General features: G+C 44.1%; 1 protein-coding gene across 1 annotated transcript in view; it reads right to left on the bottom strand.

Annotated features, from left to right (window-relative positions):
• Gpm6b (glycoprotein M6B) overlaps positions 1 to 17,740 on the bottom strand; it is a 171,745-nt gene that overhangs the window by 54,356 nt on the left and 99,649 nt on the right. The window lies entirely within an intron of this gene.

The following is a 17,740-nucleotide window of genomic DNA, read 5'->3' as shown; positions in this document are numbered from 1 at the left end:
CAAGCTCTTCCTCCTTGCTCTCTCCCTCTTAAGATCTCTCGCTCTCTTTCTCTCTCTCTCCTCCCTTCTTTCTTCTTGCCAACTGCAACCCAATGAATACTAATTAATTCTCCCAGGAAATAATAGACTTGTGACATCAGAGGAAAGGATGTGGAGGAGAAAGAAAAGAGCCCCCTCCCACCACGTGACTTGGTCAGGCCACACTATATGTTATCTCTCAGGAGAACGCCTGTTTTCCTACCCTATGCCTTCCTTTTCTGGGGCATCGTTTTTTTTTTTTTTTTCCATCCTATTTATCTGCAAGCCCTGGCAAAGAATCTTTAAAAGATGTGTCCTTAGTCTATTTTTTTTAAAACAAAAAAACTTATGTTTCACAAATCACTAGATGGGCTGATTTAAAAAAAAATACTAAAGACAAAAGAATAAAAGTCTGCAAGAGGGAAGAAATTCCAAACAGATTTAAAATGGCAACAGAGCAATTCAGTATTAAAACTGACTTCTTTATATTAATAGGCTAGAAATTTTAGCTTAAATCCAATTTCTAAAAAGGGACCCATGCTTATTCAACATTCAGTATATCGAAAGTGTGTCTAGCTGATATTTTGGTGGTTTCTAATATGAAAATCAAAAGTTTTTTTTAAATACATCTGCGTGGCATTTTATTCATTAGAACTCTTCAGTCGGAATCTTAAGAGGGTACTTTTTAAGAGCACTCTAAACATCTGACTTCACGGCTATTGTATCCACAGGGATTCCAGTGATTCTGATGGCTGGCTTCACAAGCCCTTCTGCACAAGCAATGTTCTTAACTCACAGTAAGAATTGAAATTTTTATTTTGATTACAAGTTTCCAGACATTACCAGTTTCAAAGACATTTTACAATTGCATTTAACGCACTCACCTTTATTATCCCGACTGGAAAAATGTTCGAAACTAAAGTCACCTACAAAGATAACTATTGATGACCACGGATTAAGGGAATCCTGGACCCACCACAGTCTGTTTGACACCACTTGGGAGTAAACATTAAAGGCTCAACAGGTAAAACTGCCTGCTGCAAGCCTGACCATCACTTGGGCTCCCCATGGTAGAAGGAGAGAATTGATTAGTGCAAGTTGTCCTATGACCTCCAGATGCACGTGTTTGTGTGTGTATGCACGCACACACAGATACATATGTGCACACATACACACAAACACACACACAAAATTTTTTATAAAAAAAAATTGGAAACCACCTCTCCTAAAAACAGTCTGAGTTTTCTGGGGCCTTTTCACAGTACCTCAAAACAATGTGGGAAGATCCCAAATCAAAATCCTGTAGCAGCCGGATCTTTTAAAGCTTTGGTTTTCCATAATCTCTCACGCCCTTTTAGATTCAACATTTCTGCTGTGCTGAACAAGAAAAGACTTTGAAAACCAGTTTGGCCGGCTTCGACACTTTCTTTTCATTTTCCATCTCACTTTCCACTTTAGCCATTGTCCCTGAAGAGCACGCCCACACGCAGCTACTCAGCGATTCCCCCGAAATATGGCTTCAGCCAATTACATTGTCTCCATGTGAAGGGATTGGAAATGTACCACACAAAACTTCAGCCTCTTGATAGTGGGGGGGGGGGGGGGGGGGGGGGTACCTCCATGGTTTATTTTTTAGTGTGTACTAACGGGACAATTTAAAACATGTTGTGTAAGAACAACTTAGGTCTATTCAGACAGAAAGATACAGCATACAAAAGTTTTCCTTGTGGCTCTGTAAGATTGCTCTTGTTACCAGGTATTAGCTGAGCTTGGTCCCCAGGACACACATGATGGGGGAAGAGAACTGACTTCCACAGTTATCTTCCTACCTCTGCACACATATCATGACACATGTGTGTACCTATAGTGAAATCAATGGATGTAATTGAAAATTAAAAGTATAATCGTGCGTAACAATTTGGTGGATCTTTTATAAAGTGCCTAACAAAGTCATTTAATTTTAGAACTATCAAAACTAATTGCTTTGGCTCTTCCTTCGGACTAATAGCTTTTTATGTAAGAGACAGGGTCTGGCTAAGGGGAGGCACCTACCACTGAACCTCCTTAGGAACATTATTTTAATATTAATACAAGTGAAAAGGAAAAATATGACAGGCATTTTAAATTTAAGGACAGCTGTTGCTCTACAATAACGCGACAAATCAAAACCATTGGGCAAAATGTCTATTTCTACGGGTAAATAAGCAATTCATGAGTTTTACCTTATTTACAATTTTACTTTTGTTAGGACCATGATTTATGACAGAGCTTCTGGAAATCACCATTTGCACCAGCTCACCAGCAGCTTCAAAAAGCCTCGCAGATCTTTATGCTAAAACATATGATACAGAAAGAATAGAAAAAAGCAACAGAGATCCTGTCAAGAAGAAAAAAATAGAACTCATGTTTAAAATATTTTTGAGGTTTGCATCCATATTTCTTTTGACAGAAAAACTGAATATATAGAACGAACGGGATATGAAATGGCGGCCTGAGCTGAAAGATCTCTTTGAGCCCTGTGAACAACAGAGATGCTCCTAAAACTTGAGACCAGCCTGGGCTTCCAGTGCGGTGAACTCTGCCCTCCACTCATGCTCACGCACACGTGCACACACACACACATACACACACACGCATGCATGCAAGCACACACACACGCACACACTCAAGTACACACAGACACGTCTGCACACACACGCACGCATGCAAGCACATACACGTGCACACACACATGAAAGCACACACAGACACGCCTGCACACACACACGCATGCATGCAAGCATATTCACACACACATACACACACACACAAATCAAGAGTGCTGGTACATTAGTTCAGTGAGTAAGAGCACTCAACTGCCAGCCCTGACAACCTGAGTTGGATTCTTCAGACCCACGTGGTCAAAGGAGAGAAAGTTGTACTTTGACCTCTGACCTCTGTGTGTGCTTTGGCACACGTGACCTTTGGTTGTTAAAAAATCATTGAATTTCTTATTTTTCATGAAATGTGAGTTTTGGAAAATGCCTGTTGAGTTCATTACTTATTATTATTTCCCTATATCTATCTGCTGAACTTTACAGGAAAGCTGAAAGTACAGATCAGATAAGATGATGTTTCCGGACACTCGTGAGAAATTGTGAAGCTAGGGACTGGAGAGATGACTCAGTAGTTAAGAGCACTAGCTATTCTCCCAGAGGACCTGAGCTGAGCTGACATGGCAGCTCATGACCATCTGTAACTCCAGTTCCAGGGGATCTGGCCCCTTCTTCTGACCTCTGGGGGGTACTAGGAATGCATGAGGCACACAGACATGCATGCAGGCAAGACATCCACATATATGACATGAAGTAAAATGACTTTAAAATTGTGAAGTCTGAGTTGAAGACATAGCTCAGTGATAGAGTTCTTGCCTGGTATACGCGAGGCCCTGACTTCAATGATCAATACCACAAAAAAAAAAAAAAAAAAAAAAGACGAATCTTTGTAAGGGTGAGCCATCACCCATTGTAGTTCTCTTTAATGGCAGAGGTTGTTTCCCAAGTAGACCCTTGGCTAATGTCCACAATGCTGAGAGAGTAAGAGGAGTTTTCCCCCTTCCTTTCCAGCCTCATCGGCTGTTCACTCAGTGTCAGGCAGTAGCCTCCTTAGAAGATTCAGGAGCTGCCCAAACAGCAATTGTTGAGTTTGGCAACAGTCAGCTCGTCTGTCCCAAAGACAACAACAGCGACAACGAAACTTCACAGAACCACATGTTCAAACAGAGGGTAAGAATAAGTTTGGGATGCACAGCCTAGGGCTCGATGTGGTGACACCAGGTGCAGCAGGAGCAGTTACCACATTCCCAATTGAGGAATGGGCTCCCCACAGGGGGCGCTGTGGCATTCCGAAGTAGGATGGGTGACCTCTATCTCAAAGTCGATTTCAGTGTTGTGGCTTCCTTCCTCTCTCTCATATCAAGGCTGCTAGATGCCAGCAAAGCCTCACTTAGCATGGGGTCATTTTCTCCTGGGGTGATGTCCTGGACATAATGGGTGGTCCCTGACCTCCACGCATTAGATGCGTGTTTCTGAGGGAGGAAAGTCACTCCCAGCCAGAAATCACTGCCTTCAAGCTAGTTTTCTATGGTTACTTTAACATTATTAGCCAATGGTTCTAAAGGCTGGCTGTACCCTGGAGTCACCTGGGAGGGTTTAACAATAGACCCCACCCCCAGATGTTGTGGCTGGTTAGTCAGCTTGTGTGGTGGCATCAGATCTTTAAAATCTCACCCAGGGCATTCAAACGTGCAGCAAGCATATAGGGGTTGGGACACAGTAAACTACTTTTGAAAGAGTGCAGAGAGGGGAATTTGAAGTACATATAGGAGACCAGAGTCAGGGCAACTATGACCAACAGGGAAACGATTAAGGTTCAGTCCCCAGCTAGGACAGAAAGGACCAACTGAACATCAAGACCAGAGATGGGGGAAGTCAGTGTGGAGAGCACAGGGAACACAAGGAGATCAGGGGATATACTCATTTTCCAAGGCTGATCTGACAACGGAGCATAAACTAGATAGCTCTAAATAATAGAAATTATTCTGTCACGGTTCTGGAAGGTAAAATTGGAAAGCCAAGGTGAGGAAAGGGCTGTATTTGCTCTGAAGGGACCATGAGACAGATTCTTTTTCACCTCTGCCAGCTTCCAACAGGTGTCAGTCAGACCTTACTTCTTTCCTGGGCTTCATACTATGCTCCAACCTCCACCCATGTCACCACACGCTGCTCTCTCTGTGTGTCTTATAAGGGTACCAATCCCATTGGACTCAGGCCTACCCCAGGCAACTATGGCCACATCCCCTCTTCATTATATCCACAGAGACTATTTCCCAATAATGGTACCTTCACAGGTACTGGGCGCTTAAGCCTTTAGTATATTGGCACTTGGGAGATAATGTGAGCCTCACCTCCCACCAGGTGAGAGAGACTGAGAAAGACAATCACGTTTGGAAGCCATGTGAGCGATGCCTGTAAAACTGCTCAGTCTAGGCAGGATTTGGAAATGAAGAATTGGGTGCTAGCACCAGGGAAGAACAAATTATAGTGTGAGTGGGTGCGATGCCAAAGCAGAAGGTGCAGAGAAGAACACCATGCAAGTACCACCTAAATTCAGGGGGGCCTCGGGAGAAGTACTCTCAAAGGAGGCCAAGGATATTGGAGAAGAGCCAGGACAGGGGCCTGTCACAGGGGGAGAGAATTTTGAGAAGCGGGGGACGTAGCACAGTCAAAGCAGTCAGACAGGGAGGATGTGGCAAAGACCACTGAAAGGGAAAATTCCAATTTCCTTGCCAGTGGCATCACAGAGACTAGAATGGAAACCAGCTTTTAGAAGGATCACGGGAGGACTGAGAAGTGAGGAAGAGAGGGAAAGTGTGGGCCATCTTACTAAAGACGTGCACTCCGAGAAGGTAGGGGAGAGATGGAGCAGATAAAGGAAAAAAAAACGTGGCCAAGAGCAAGCCCACCAAATGCTGGATCTGCAAAAGCAGCTGGGATGGGAAGAGATTAAGATGTAAGTGGAGGTGGGTAAGTGACAATGAATCAAGAGGACAGGAGAGTGGGCACCAGCTATAGGGGCAAGCTGGGACAGCTCTCCTTCTAAGATGGAAGCAAGGACAGAGGAAACAGGAAAATGGATGTCTATCCAATTCCAAGACTCAAAGCACTCAAAAAAGGTGGCCGTGACTGGCAGGTTATTGGTGCAGCCTGTCCTGTGGGGAGAAGTGTACATCCATTACCTGGTAGCATCCATGCCACAGTCTTAGGAGGGACAACCAGTCCCAATAGGTGACATAGTGGGAGGATGATGGTCTTGGCCTGAGTCTGGGTGACTTGTGGATATTAACAGACCTTAAATTTTCAGAATATCAGAGGCTCCTGGAGGGAGGGAGGGAGGAAGAGAGAGAGAGAGAGAGAGAGAGAGAGAGAGAGAGAGAGAGAGAGAGAGAGAGAGAGAATACCCTTACTATGTCAGTATACTGGGGAGTGGATCCTGGCAAGACAATCACATCTAATTAAAAATGAAAAAAAAAATGAAAGCCAAATGATTGTTTTTTGTTAGGGTTTTTTTTTTTGAGAAGGGGTTTCTTATATCCAAAGCTGCCCTTAAACTTGCTATACAGCCAAAGATAACCTCGAACTCCTGATATTGCCTCCACCTCCTGAATACTGGGATGGAGGTGTGCGCTACCACACCAGGTTTCCATTGAGCACAGGGCTTTGCATACGCTAGGCAAACACTCAAGCAACTGAGATACATTCAGAGTCCCTGTTTTTATTTCTTGGAAAATGTTTTTTCATTTATTTTTAAAAAGGTATGCGTGCTTTGTCTATGTGTACATGCACCACAGGCATGCCTCCAGAGGTCAGAGGAGGGCCTCGCATCCCCTGGAACTGGAACTACAAATGGTTGTGAGCTACTGTGTGAGTTCAGGGAACTGAACCCAGCTCTTCTACAAGAGCAGTAAAGTGCTGGGAACTGCTGAGCCACCTCTTTAGCCGCTCTTTCTAATGGTTTTGATACAGGAAAAATTCTACTGTCCACACAGGGCGTACATCAAGAGACAGAGAGCTGATCGAATGAGGAGGTGCTTCTTGGTTCACTATCACATTCCACAGGGATTTGGGATTCTCTCATTAAGAGTGGTATGCTACCAAGCTCTTCCTAAAGGCTCCTGATTAACAAACACATCAATGCCACATGTACCAGATTGATATGAACAAGGGGCAGACCTTCCAAGTCTCCTTGTTAGGTCTCAACTGCAGCTCTTGGAATTCCAGTTGTGACTCTGTGGTTATATCACCAGAGATCCTAGAGGGTAACTTTATAACTGGGGGACTCATCTGTCAAAATTCCACCCCAGCTAGCCGGTCCAGTTCCATGAGGGCACAGGCCCAAGGCCTTCTCCTTTCAGCAGCTTTCTGGGTGACCTCCCTTTCTGCAATTTCAGCAGTTGCCTTAACCCTTCCATCGCTCTCTCTCACTGCTAAGAGCCAGCTCTGTCCACTAGATGACAGCCATTCACATTTATCTGCTTTCCACTTGGGGTAGAAATGATTATTGTCGAGCAACCCAACATTCAGTAGGGTGACCCCAAGGAAGGCCACCTAAGGCTGCTATGTCTCTGGATTTTTGGCTAGCTTCGTCAAAGAGAGACAATTTGAAGTTAAAACACAAGACGTTTGGATGGCAAACTATCACACAAGTTGAAATGTTACGGGATATTCCCGGCAGGGTAAGAATAAAGACTCCTTATGAACCACACATTTCCCCCCCCAAATCAAGTCAACGGCAGGGTTAATGAGTTTCTGTCGGTTGGCTTCTAGGGAGAGGCACTTTCTCAGACAGGCACGAAGACGCCCAACCACCACATTCCTCTTGGAGTGGCAGACCCATCCAGGCCCATTCACTACGGTTCTCATGTCAGCCTCATCTGGGAGACAGAAAGCATCAGACTGTTATATTTGACACCAGGGACACCTGGCCAAATGAGGTCTCTGGCTACATGTGGAACCCAGAGTGACTGGGCTCAACACTGTCTCTATAGAACCCCACAGCTGCCCACCTATGAGATGTGTGACCCAGCCCTGAACTCAAGGACAAGGACTGCAGGTGTCCTCTTGTGCCAGCATTGTGGAGCGAAGTTGACCCATGTTCGTTCTTTCTTTCGTTCGTTCTTTTTGCCTGTAGGACAATATTGAAAGCAGGACTTGCCATCTTCCTTGGACAGAGACACCAAGAGCAGAGGGAACCAAAGGGACTTGGGCTAAGGCCAGAGTTTGAGCAGAGCCTTGGCTCTCAGATGCTAATGCTGGGAATTCAGGAATCTGGCAGTTAGAACTGAAAGACACAAAACTAAACAAGGGCCCTTGCACAAAGGTGTTCAACATCATGAACTATTTAACTTCAAGAGTTCAGGTGATTTTCTTGAAACAGCTCTCTTGGGTAGGAAATGTAGCACCGTTAATAGAGTACTTACTTAGCACAGATGAAGCCATGAAGCCCCAGCACCTCATAAATTAGCCAGGGTAGCACACACCTATAGTCCTAGCACTTGGGAGGTAGAAGCAGAAAGATCACAAGTTCAATGTCATCCTTACCTACAGACTGGAGTACTTGAGATACTGTTTCAAACAAACAGAAAAACAAACACAAAAGAAATACTGAAAAGAAAAAAAACAAGAAAGCCCTCTGATACTAGTTTCTCCCCCAAACGTCGTATTCCAGAGCACTCTACCTGCCTCTCTGCTTCTGTAGAACCCAGCCCTGGGTACCTCACTGACAGAATGATGATCTCACAGCCACATCCTTGCCCACCATCTGTTCCAGCCAGCTCTCCCATGCCCAGCCTGGTGATGTCACCCGACCTTGCCTGAGCCTTGACTTCCATCAGCTACGGGAAGAACTCTTGCAGGAGCATCCTCCACTGGGCTATTGTTAACCTAGCACGATGCTGCAAAGCCTCACCATGCCTCGCCTCCTACTTGGTCCTGACAAAATGCTATTTCTATTTTGGAAGGTTTCCATGCTCCCGCTACTGTCATACAGTCCCATGGCAGAGTGGTGCAGAGGAAGGACGAGTGGGTGATGGCATATCCTACTAGATCTTTCCTTGTCCTTGAGGGCCTCCCACATACTTTATAGTTTAGGGTTGTTTTCCGAGGCTTTCACTCTAGCCTGGGCTGACACGGAACTCCCGGCAATCCTTCTGCCTCTGCCTTCTGGGTGTTGAGATTACAGGCGTGAGCCACTATGCCCGGCTTCACCTCTGGGCCCTTGTAGAAATCAGATTTCTACAGACACTTCCGTCCTCAGTCCCTCTCAGCCCTCGACCACTCTTTGATCTTGTCCTAACCACCCCCATAACCATTCCCAGGGAGGCCTACCTGAAGAGGATGCCCAAGGATAGAATACCTCATACAGAAGTGGGGATGATATGAACAAAGCCACGAGATTAAAAGAAAGCATGCCTCTAAGAGTATTTTTCCTCTTTAACAGATAGATGGAATTTGTTTCTGGAAGCTGGGGGTGGGGACACTTGTTAACACCTGCACATCTACAATAAAATTAGATTTGCCTCTAGTTCCAATTTTTTTTTCACACGCAATTGGATTTCTTCATGTCAGAAATCACAAAAACAGAGCTAGCTTTGTGGGTATGCATCATGTATCCTATCCCTATCTCAAAAAGAACCTTTGATATCAAGGACTTGAAATCCTTTGTTTAGAGACAGGGTCTTATAGTATTCTACCCTGGTATGCTGGGATTGCAGGCATGCACAATCACACATAATTTATGCAATGTTGGGGATCAAACCTATGTCCTTGTACATGCCACACAGTCTACCAATTAACCTACCATTTCCAGCCGCTTCCTCTGTACTTTGAACAAACAGACCACATTTTCAGTTTGTACTGAGCTCTGAAAATTCTGTAGCTAGCCCAACCTATGGAGGCCTAACCTAGTAAGCTGTCAACATGCAGATTTATAACAATAGAATCAGGCAGATGGCTGACGTCTGTGTTGACTTCAAAGCATTTGGCGAAATCCCGGCAAATGTTTGGGGGAGGGTAGCTTGCTGTCGGCAGCGTCACTAAGTTATAAACTCTAGTGAAAACGTGCGCCTTTAATCCTAGCACTCAGGAGGCAGAGGCAGGCGGATCTCTGTGAGTTCGAGACCAGCCTGGTCTACAGAGCTAGTTCCAGAACAGGCGCCAAAGCCACAGAGAAACCCTGTCTCGAAAAACCAAAAAAAAAAAAAAAAAAAAAAAAATAGGCGACGGAGCATTCAAAGTGGCTACGAGACGGTAGCTGTCAATTCAGAGAAAGGTGTTTAGCTCTCTGTCACTCATCTCTGTATTTGGTTTATGTCATGGATGTGGAAAAATCACCTCCAGCCTCGAGAGGGCAGGGTAGAAACCTTCATTTTACCACCTGTTCATGTGAAATAAAGACACGGGAATCAATTTAGAATTTCTTCACAGAAAACTGTGAGAACTTTGCACGATTCTTCTGATCTCATTTTAAACACAGGTGATGTACAAAGAATCATCAAACAATTGGGCGGTGGTGGAGCACAACTTTTATCCTGGCACTCGGAAGGCAGGGGCAGGCAAATCTTGGTGAGTTCGAGACCAGCCTGGTCTACAGAACTAGTTCCAGGACGGCCAGGGCTGTTACACCAGAGAAACCCTGTCTCAAAACAAAACAAAACAAAACCCAATCAAACCAAACCAAACAGAACAAGACAACAAAAATCCAAAACAGGAACAAAAATTTAAGAGCAGGTAAGCTTCTTCTCTCCTTCCCCAGCCTGTAGTCAGGACAAGGCAAAACTAGAGAGTTCAGTTCTCTTGACTACAGTCCAATGCTCTTGTTTTTATCTGATACATAGTTACCAAGCATTCTCTTGGAGTAAGGCACACGTACCAAATCTACGATGTCTATGCTTGGTAAAGAGAATTCTTCCCCAAATATACATTCTTTGCAAAACCCAGGTTTAATACATTTCTACAAAATACTTTTCAAAAATCAAACCCTGTTGGGCCAAAGCAGAGCACTGTGAAAAAGACAGCACAAATCTTTGGAAATCAATGCTCCATGATCTTCGTTTGTTTTGTCATTTTCAAGACAGGGTCTCACTGGATAGTCCTGGCTGTCCTGGAACTCACTATGTAGACCAGGCTGGCTTCAAACTCACAGAGATCTGACTTCCTTTGCCTACTGAATGCTGGGATTAAGGGCGTGCACCACTACAGCTGGCCAATTTGTTTTTAAAATAAAACTCTGGTAAACCACGTTGTAGGATTAAGTGAATGAATGCAAGCTACAGGCTTTCCAGGAGACCCAGGAACCCTCCAGGAGAGGTAGTTGTTATGGTGCATAAGGTGACTAGAACTGGGTGTGAAATGCTTTTTCACGAAGGCAGTGAGCTGTAGGACCGAGCTTGTCAACCCGCCTCCGCCAGAACATAATGGATGGATAATGGTCACCTGGTCCACCTACTCTCCGGGTACAAACTTGGATTACGGACAAATCTCAGCTCCCAGCTGAGAGCCCACTTATTTCCGCCCACTCAGGAAAACCAAAGCCAAGTACAAGGCAGAGGCAGTGCGATATGAGCAGAAAGAATGTACACAGTTAAGAAAAGGTCGCTAGGCACATTTGTGTGCCTTTCTGTAGAGCAAATGGTTAGAAGGGCTAATAGCTTTACTGAAGCACACAGGGCTAGCCTGCTTCTAGCTGAGAATGGCTGCTTTAGGAGAATATGAAGTATCTCTAAGCACTTAAGATAATAAGGTGCTCAAAGAATCTAAGCTGCTATAAGAATACAGCCCAAGAAGAAACACTCATTGATATTTGGGCTAATGGAACAAAAAAGCAAGTTCTTGTTTTGGGTAATTCTTCAAATCTCGGACCCAAATATGAGTTTGAAGCCATTTTTTTTTTCTTTTTAAGCACTTGATGCTAAGGATTGACAGAGAAACATGACACTGTGTTAGAAAATGAAGTACTAATATATTTAGAGAATTTAAGATGTTTACTTCCTTCTCTGTTTTGTTTTGGTTTTGTGAGGCATAGTCTCACTATATAGCATAGCTGGTCTTCAATTTTGTGACACTCCCCCTGCCTCTCAGCATCTTAAGGCCTGGGATGACAGGACTCCACTGTGATGATTTAAACCTCTTTAACCAGTTTTATCTCTAAGCAGGTGTTCAGCAGCTGGTCTGTGTTAATCCGGAGTGTTAGTTAGAGGACCTGATGTGTACCGTCTCTGCTAGGTTTACAGATGGAAGCTCTGGTTAACTCATGTTCACACCCAAGGACAGATCAGTCAACACATGAATTGTGTAAAATAGTTAATATTAGTTGCGAAAATGTAACTTATTTTTTCCCACTAGTTCTGCTAGCACTAGTGAAAATATTAAAAAGAAATTAGATGACTGTCAAGCCTGTTACCTTCATACTTAATATGTTTCATAGGGGGAAATCCAGAAATTAGTCCATAGAAATACGTGCTCATGATTTCATTGCATTCAATTTTTTTTTTTTTGAGACAGGTCTATCTCCTTGCATAGCCCTGGCTGTTGGAATGTGCTATATAGACCAGGATGACCTTGAGTTTGAAAGAATTCCTCTTCCCTCTGCCTTCTGAGCACTGGGATTACACTCCTGCACCACCACACCTGGCTGCTACCCCCAAGCTCCTGTGATTTGAATTAGAGCAGTAGGGCCATGCCAAAGCTGACTCAGAACCAAATGCAAGATGCTACTTAGATTAATATGGCTCTCAAACTTGTCCCTTATAGCGCCCATAGATACCTCTACACACACACACACACACACACACACACACAATGTTGTGATCTGTGTGGGCTAAAGCTTGGGCATGCACCCACTGGCCGGTGGTACTTTGAATCACTAACAGGTGGCTGTCTTGCTTTTTCACTTTGATTTCCTTGACCCCACTACAATTTCAACCATTTGAAATATGACTGCTGTTCTCAGGCTGTGACTTGAAGTCTTAAAGTGTGCTCACCATGCAAGTAAACAGATCACCAAACAGAAGAAACGCCAGCCTTAATTTAAGTAAAACACGAAATCTTTAGTTTCAACCAATTAACACCCACATGCCTTCTTTGTAGAGTGAAGCGTTGAAGTGCCTTCTTTGTAGAGTGAAGGGGTTGAAGTGAACAGGCTCTGGTCCTTATTACTACCTATGAAAGGATGGGGCCAAAGCTGCAGTCGCGTGTTGTGCAAAGAAGGTCTATGTTCCAAGAACTGAATGGCTAAGCAAGTCCTTTGTCGTGAGATCAAGTGTACTTCTAAAGAGTAAGATAATTGGGCTGCCTTATGTAATGCAATCTTATGGGACCACTCTCACTCATGTGGCCCATTAACCAAAACAGTATGTGTGAGTGCAACTCCCCAATTCCATAGTGCAGAGTTATCATGCGTTTAACTTCTTCAGAACATAAAACCCAAGGAACCAAAAGATGCAGTCAAGTGCTTTACTTTAAAATTATTATTATTTTTAATTATGTGTATATGTATGTGTATTTGTGAGCATGTGACTGTAAGGACCCATGTAGCCCAGAAAAGGACATCAAATTACCTGGAGCTGGAGTTTTAGGTGGTTATGGCCCCCCCAACATGGGTACTGGGAACCAAAACTTAGATCCTCTGGAAGAACAAGAGTGCATGCTCTTAATAGCTGAGTCAGCTTTCCAGCCCTCATTAAAAAAAATAACATTAGCAACTACTGCAATTAAGACAATAAACCTCTATTTTTGTTTCACGCATAAAGCATACTGCCATCAATATTTACCAAAACAAACCGAGAATTCAGCTAACATCTGTGACCTACATAGAATATGCCACAAGTACGCATGACAAATGCAGACAGCCTCCAATGAGTCCTGTGAAATTTCAGTTGAGAAGCACTTTTGCCTGTCTTAATGGCTGCTTGCTCGTGAATGCATTATTCTTCAGTTACTAAAAACCTACATATTTAAAAAGCAGCCTAGCTAAAATGTCTCCACAAGGAGTTAAATCGATGCACTTTCACAGATAGAAATCAGCCACTCTGAGAAGGAAGGAAAACATGTTGGTTTTCTATTGTGGACTATAGGAGTCTCCACATACAATACTGTTGTCTCACTCTGTGCAGACATCCTGGCGAAATGTGCCTTATTAAAAAAAAATCTAAGCCAGGCCCAGTGGTGGTGGCGCATGCCTTTAATCCCAGCACTCGGGAGGCAGAGGCAGGCGGATCTCTGTGAGTTCGAGACCAGCCTGGTCTACAAGAGCTAGTTCCAGGACAGGTTCCAAAGCTACAGAGAAACCCTGTCTTGAAAAATCAAAAAAAAAATATATAAGCCAGGTGTGGTGGGACATACCTGTGATCCCCAACACTAAAGAGGCAGAGGCAGGAGGATTTCCAATGAATTAGAAGTTAGCTTGATCTACATAGTGACTTCTGTGTCAGGCAAGGCTATATAGCCAGACTCTACCTCTAAATAAGTAAATAAAAGTGAAAGTATCGAATATAAAAACTGAGCTACATATACGGTTATCTGGTGAGAAAACTTACTGGTAAATTGACAATTAAAATAAATATAACTCACACTATTAAACCATGACAAGCCAAGGCTTTGAAGGCTTAAGTTACTGCCATAGTATCATGAGGTTGGTGGTATCATTCCAAACTACTGAGTTCTTTCTCTTTTTCCCCTTGGCAATGCCTGTCTAGGACATGGAAGCTTGACCCCAGTCTCTCTCCCATCCTCCCCGCCCCCGTCCTGGCTTGTTTATTAATTTGAAGCACAAAGTCTCTCTTGAAAGAGGTTGGACAGTCCCCTAGAGGATGATGCCATGGACGAAAGATGACAGGAGGCAGCGTCTGGGGAGGGAGGGCCAAACACACCAATGGGAACCCACCCGGTGCTGGGCAGCCTGCAGACCTGAGGGGTTTCCCGGGTGACTGAGTTGCCTCCGGATTCATCCCCTTTCTTTTGGTACAATAAGGAGCCTCCAAGCCCTCGGGATGCTGCCTTCTCCTCTCTATCATCATTCATATCTCAGCTATGACAGGACTAAAAAAGACTCTGATGGGAAATGTGCCACCAATTAGCATATCCCACCACCCCCACCCCCACCCCCACACACAAAAGAGGCTTTTAAACTTCTGCTTTTTAAAAAACCAGGGCCGGGGGTGGGGGAGGGGAACCACCAGGCAGCTCTTAGCAACAGTGTCTGAAATTCAATGATCTGCACTCCCTCTGAACAGCTCATATGTTTTTCAATTTTCTTCAAGCAAGTGTCCTCTCAGATGGCTTAGGAACTTATTAGAAAGTATTTATTCAGCCACTAGGTGATAAACGGCCTCCCTCTTGTCGTTAAATTGCAATTCAATTCCTTGATTAAAAAATAATAATTATCAACCTCCAGTCCTTCCTTCATAATCCTGTTACAGAGTATCAACGGCATCCTCTGCCCAGAGAAATTGACAAAAAGAAGAAATGCGCTGAGGGGACAGTCCTGTCACATTTAGTTACCTGTTTCCCATCTCCATGAATAATGAGGGGAAACGATAACGGAAAGCAACATGGGCTGTGTTAGCCTGGGGTTTGCCCGTGGAAGGCCAGCAATCATTTCACGCTTGCTTTCGCCTAAGGAGATTCCCAAAACACAACAGACCTAACCCATTTGAAAGGTCACAAAAATGTCATTTGAGGAGCTATAGAGAGCATTCGGTGAGCCAGAGCCTTTGCTGCTCAATCATGAGGACCTGAATTCAGATCGCAGAACCCATACAAAAAGCCAGGGAGGGCTGTAGCACCAGTGGTGGGGTGGGGTGGAGACAGGGGGATCACTAGGACTTCAGGGTCAGCGAGGGATCTTGCTTTAAAGGAATATGACAGTAGGACACCTGACTTCCTCCTCTGCCTTCTGCACTTGGGCATGAACACCTCCCCACATGTGAGCATATACCCGCCCCCACGAGCTCACACACACAATCAAGTAAACTTCTAGGACTAGCAAAAGAAATGATTCATGGCCCATGCCATGAAATATTAATTCTCTCAAGGACTGATTCTCAGTTTGAAAAGAAAAAATGGAGATTTATCTGACTCAGAATGAATTCTTTAAAGACCTCTTAGCTTTTAATGGCAGCTCAAAACCACGAGGGAGTCCTTAAAAGGGTGGCTGCCTTTACAGAGGGTCCAGGCCCTCAGCTACCCAAAGTACAATTGCACCCCAATCCAACTTGGGAAACCAGTGAGTTAACTGCGCATTCTTTACAAAGCCTGGGCGATGGGGTGCACTCACAGCAGCTGCTCCATGAAGCTGGAGACTTCCCCATAGCTGCAAAGCTGGGGTACATTTCTATACTCTAGCATGTCCAGAGACCATGACGGCACATATATTTAGTGCAGAATCACACACGCATGGCTGGGAAGTGCAGGAGGGATCGACTGGAGTGTCTAATGCCCTTCCCTAGCCTCTTCTATGAGAGAATGTCAGTGGTCTTCGTGTGTTGCTCGGTGCAGAGTAGAGCCAATCAGACATTGAAAAAACCTCGCCAAACACTCAGCTGATGGCTCTTAGGCTCCCACTTTCAGCTGAGTTATGCCTGGAGTAGCTAGCTACCCATGGAGAGGCAATTCTGCTCTCCCTCCCGTGGCTACCTTCTCTGGTTGGACTACCCCCTTTATTTTCCCTAGCGTCCATCTCTGCATGTGTAAGACACGCAAAATCACCTTTTCTTATGGAGTCAAATGATTCTTCCTGGCCCCAGCGCCTGCACTCCAGATTTGAGGACAAGATCTCTCTTCTAAACTCCATTCTTTTATTTACCGAACAGCCACATAGATGTTTGTATATGCACCCACATCCACATGCACATATCAGCTGACATGGGAATGGAAAGATATAGAGTCTAATTAGGACAGGGAAGATAAATTTAACTTAGAATATGTTGAATTTAAAAGGATTTAAAATATTTTGCTTCGTTGCTGTCTCTCGGAGACCTGCTTTTTTCTGAAGGGACTCAAAGGGGACAGATCTGGGGGAGAAGGGAGGGGGGAGGTCTGGGAGGAGTGGAGGGAAGGGAAGCTATGGTAAGGATATATTATATGAGAAAAGAATCTATTTTCAATAAAATAAATAAATCTTTAAATGAAAGTGTCTGTGTATATATATGTTGGCACTTACATTACATATGCATGCATAGATACATAAATAGGCATAATATATGCATTGATATGTAATAAACATATTTGTGAATGCGCATGTGCTCCCATGTACATAAAATCATGGGAACACGCTGCACACACATGCGTATACTTACACATACTTCCATTTAAATATATTATAGCCTTCTAAACTCAAAGTATGCAAGGTTGAATTCCTTTAAAATTTTTTTGAAGATTTATTGTGTGTGTACATGTGTTTTGCCTGCATGTATATATGTGCACCACATACATGCCTGGTAATCAGAAGAGGACACTGGATCCCCTAGAACTGGAGTTATAGACAGTTGTGAGCTGCTATGTGGGTGCTGGGAACGGAATCTGGGTCCTCCACAAAAAGCAACACATAACCATTCCTCTTTTTTTTTTGTGATTTGTTCACTTTTAATTCCTTAAAAAAATTTAAGGCTATTTTATTTTATGTGTATGGGTGTTTTGCCAGCATGCATACATGCGCACATGTGTGCCTGGTACCAGCAGAGGTCAGAAGAGGGCATTACATCTCCTGGAACTGGAGTTACAGACAACTGTAAGCTGCCATGTGGGTCTTCTGCAAGAGCAACAAGTGCTCTTCACTGCTAAGCTGTCTCTCCAGCCCCACGTTTCTCTTTTTGTTATTTGTTCATTTTGGTGAAAAACAAATTTCTAAAACTTCTATTTATTTGGGTACGTGTGTGTACGCATACCGCAGTGCATGGAGGCGGACACCTTGTGGGAATTGCTATTCTCTCTCTATCATGTAGGCCCTTGGGATTGAATTCAGCTCAGTAGGCTTGGCAGCAAGTACCTCCACCTGTCGCGTCCACCCTCGACCAGCAAGGAAAACGCAACACCCAGAGCTCTTCTTGCAACAGTTTTCAGGACTTTATTCACAGCAATTTCTCTCTCTCTCTCTCTCTCTCTCTCTCTCTCTCTCTCTCTCTCTCTCT

This window comes from Alexandromys fortis, unplaced genomic scaffold (genome assembly GCF_014885135.2).
Source record: "Alexandromys fortis isolate MF-2015 unplaced genomic scaffold, M_Fortis_MF-2015_v1.1 scaffold_120, whole genome shotgun sequence".
Taxonomy (NCBI): domain Eukaryota; kingdom Metazoa; phylum Chordata; class Mammalia; order Rodentia; family Cricetidae; genus Alexandromys; species Alexandromys fortis.
Note: the sequence above shows the minus strand (reverse complement) of the source record. Positions and strands in the feature narration are given on the sequence as shown.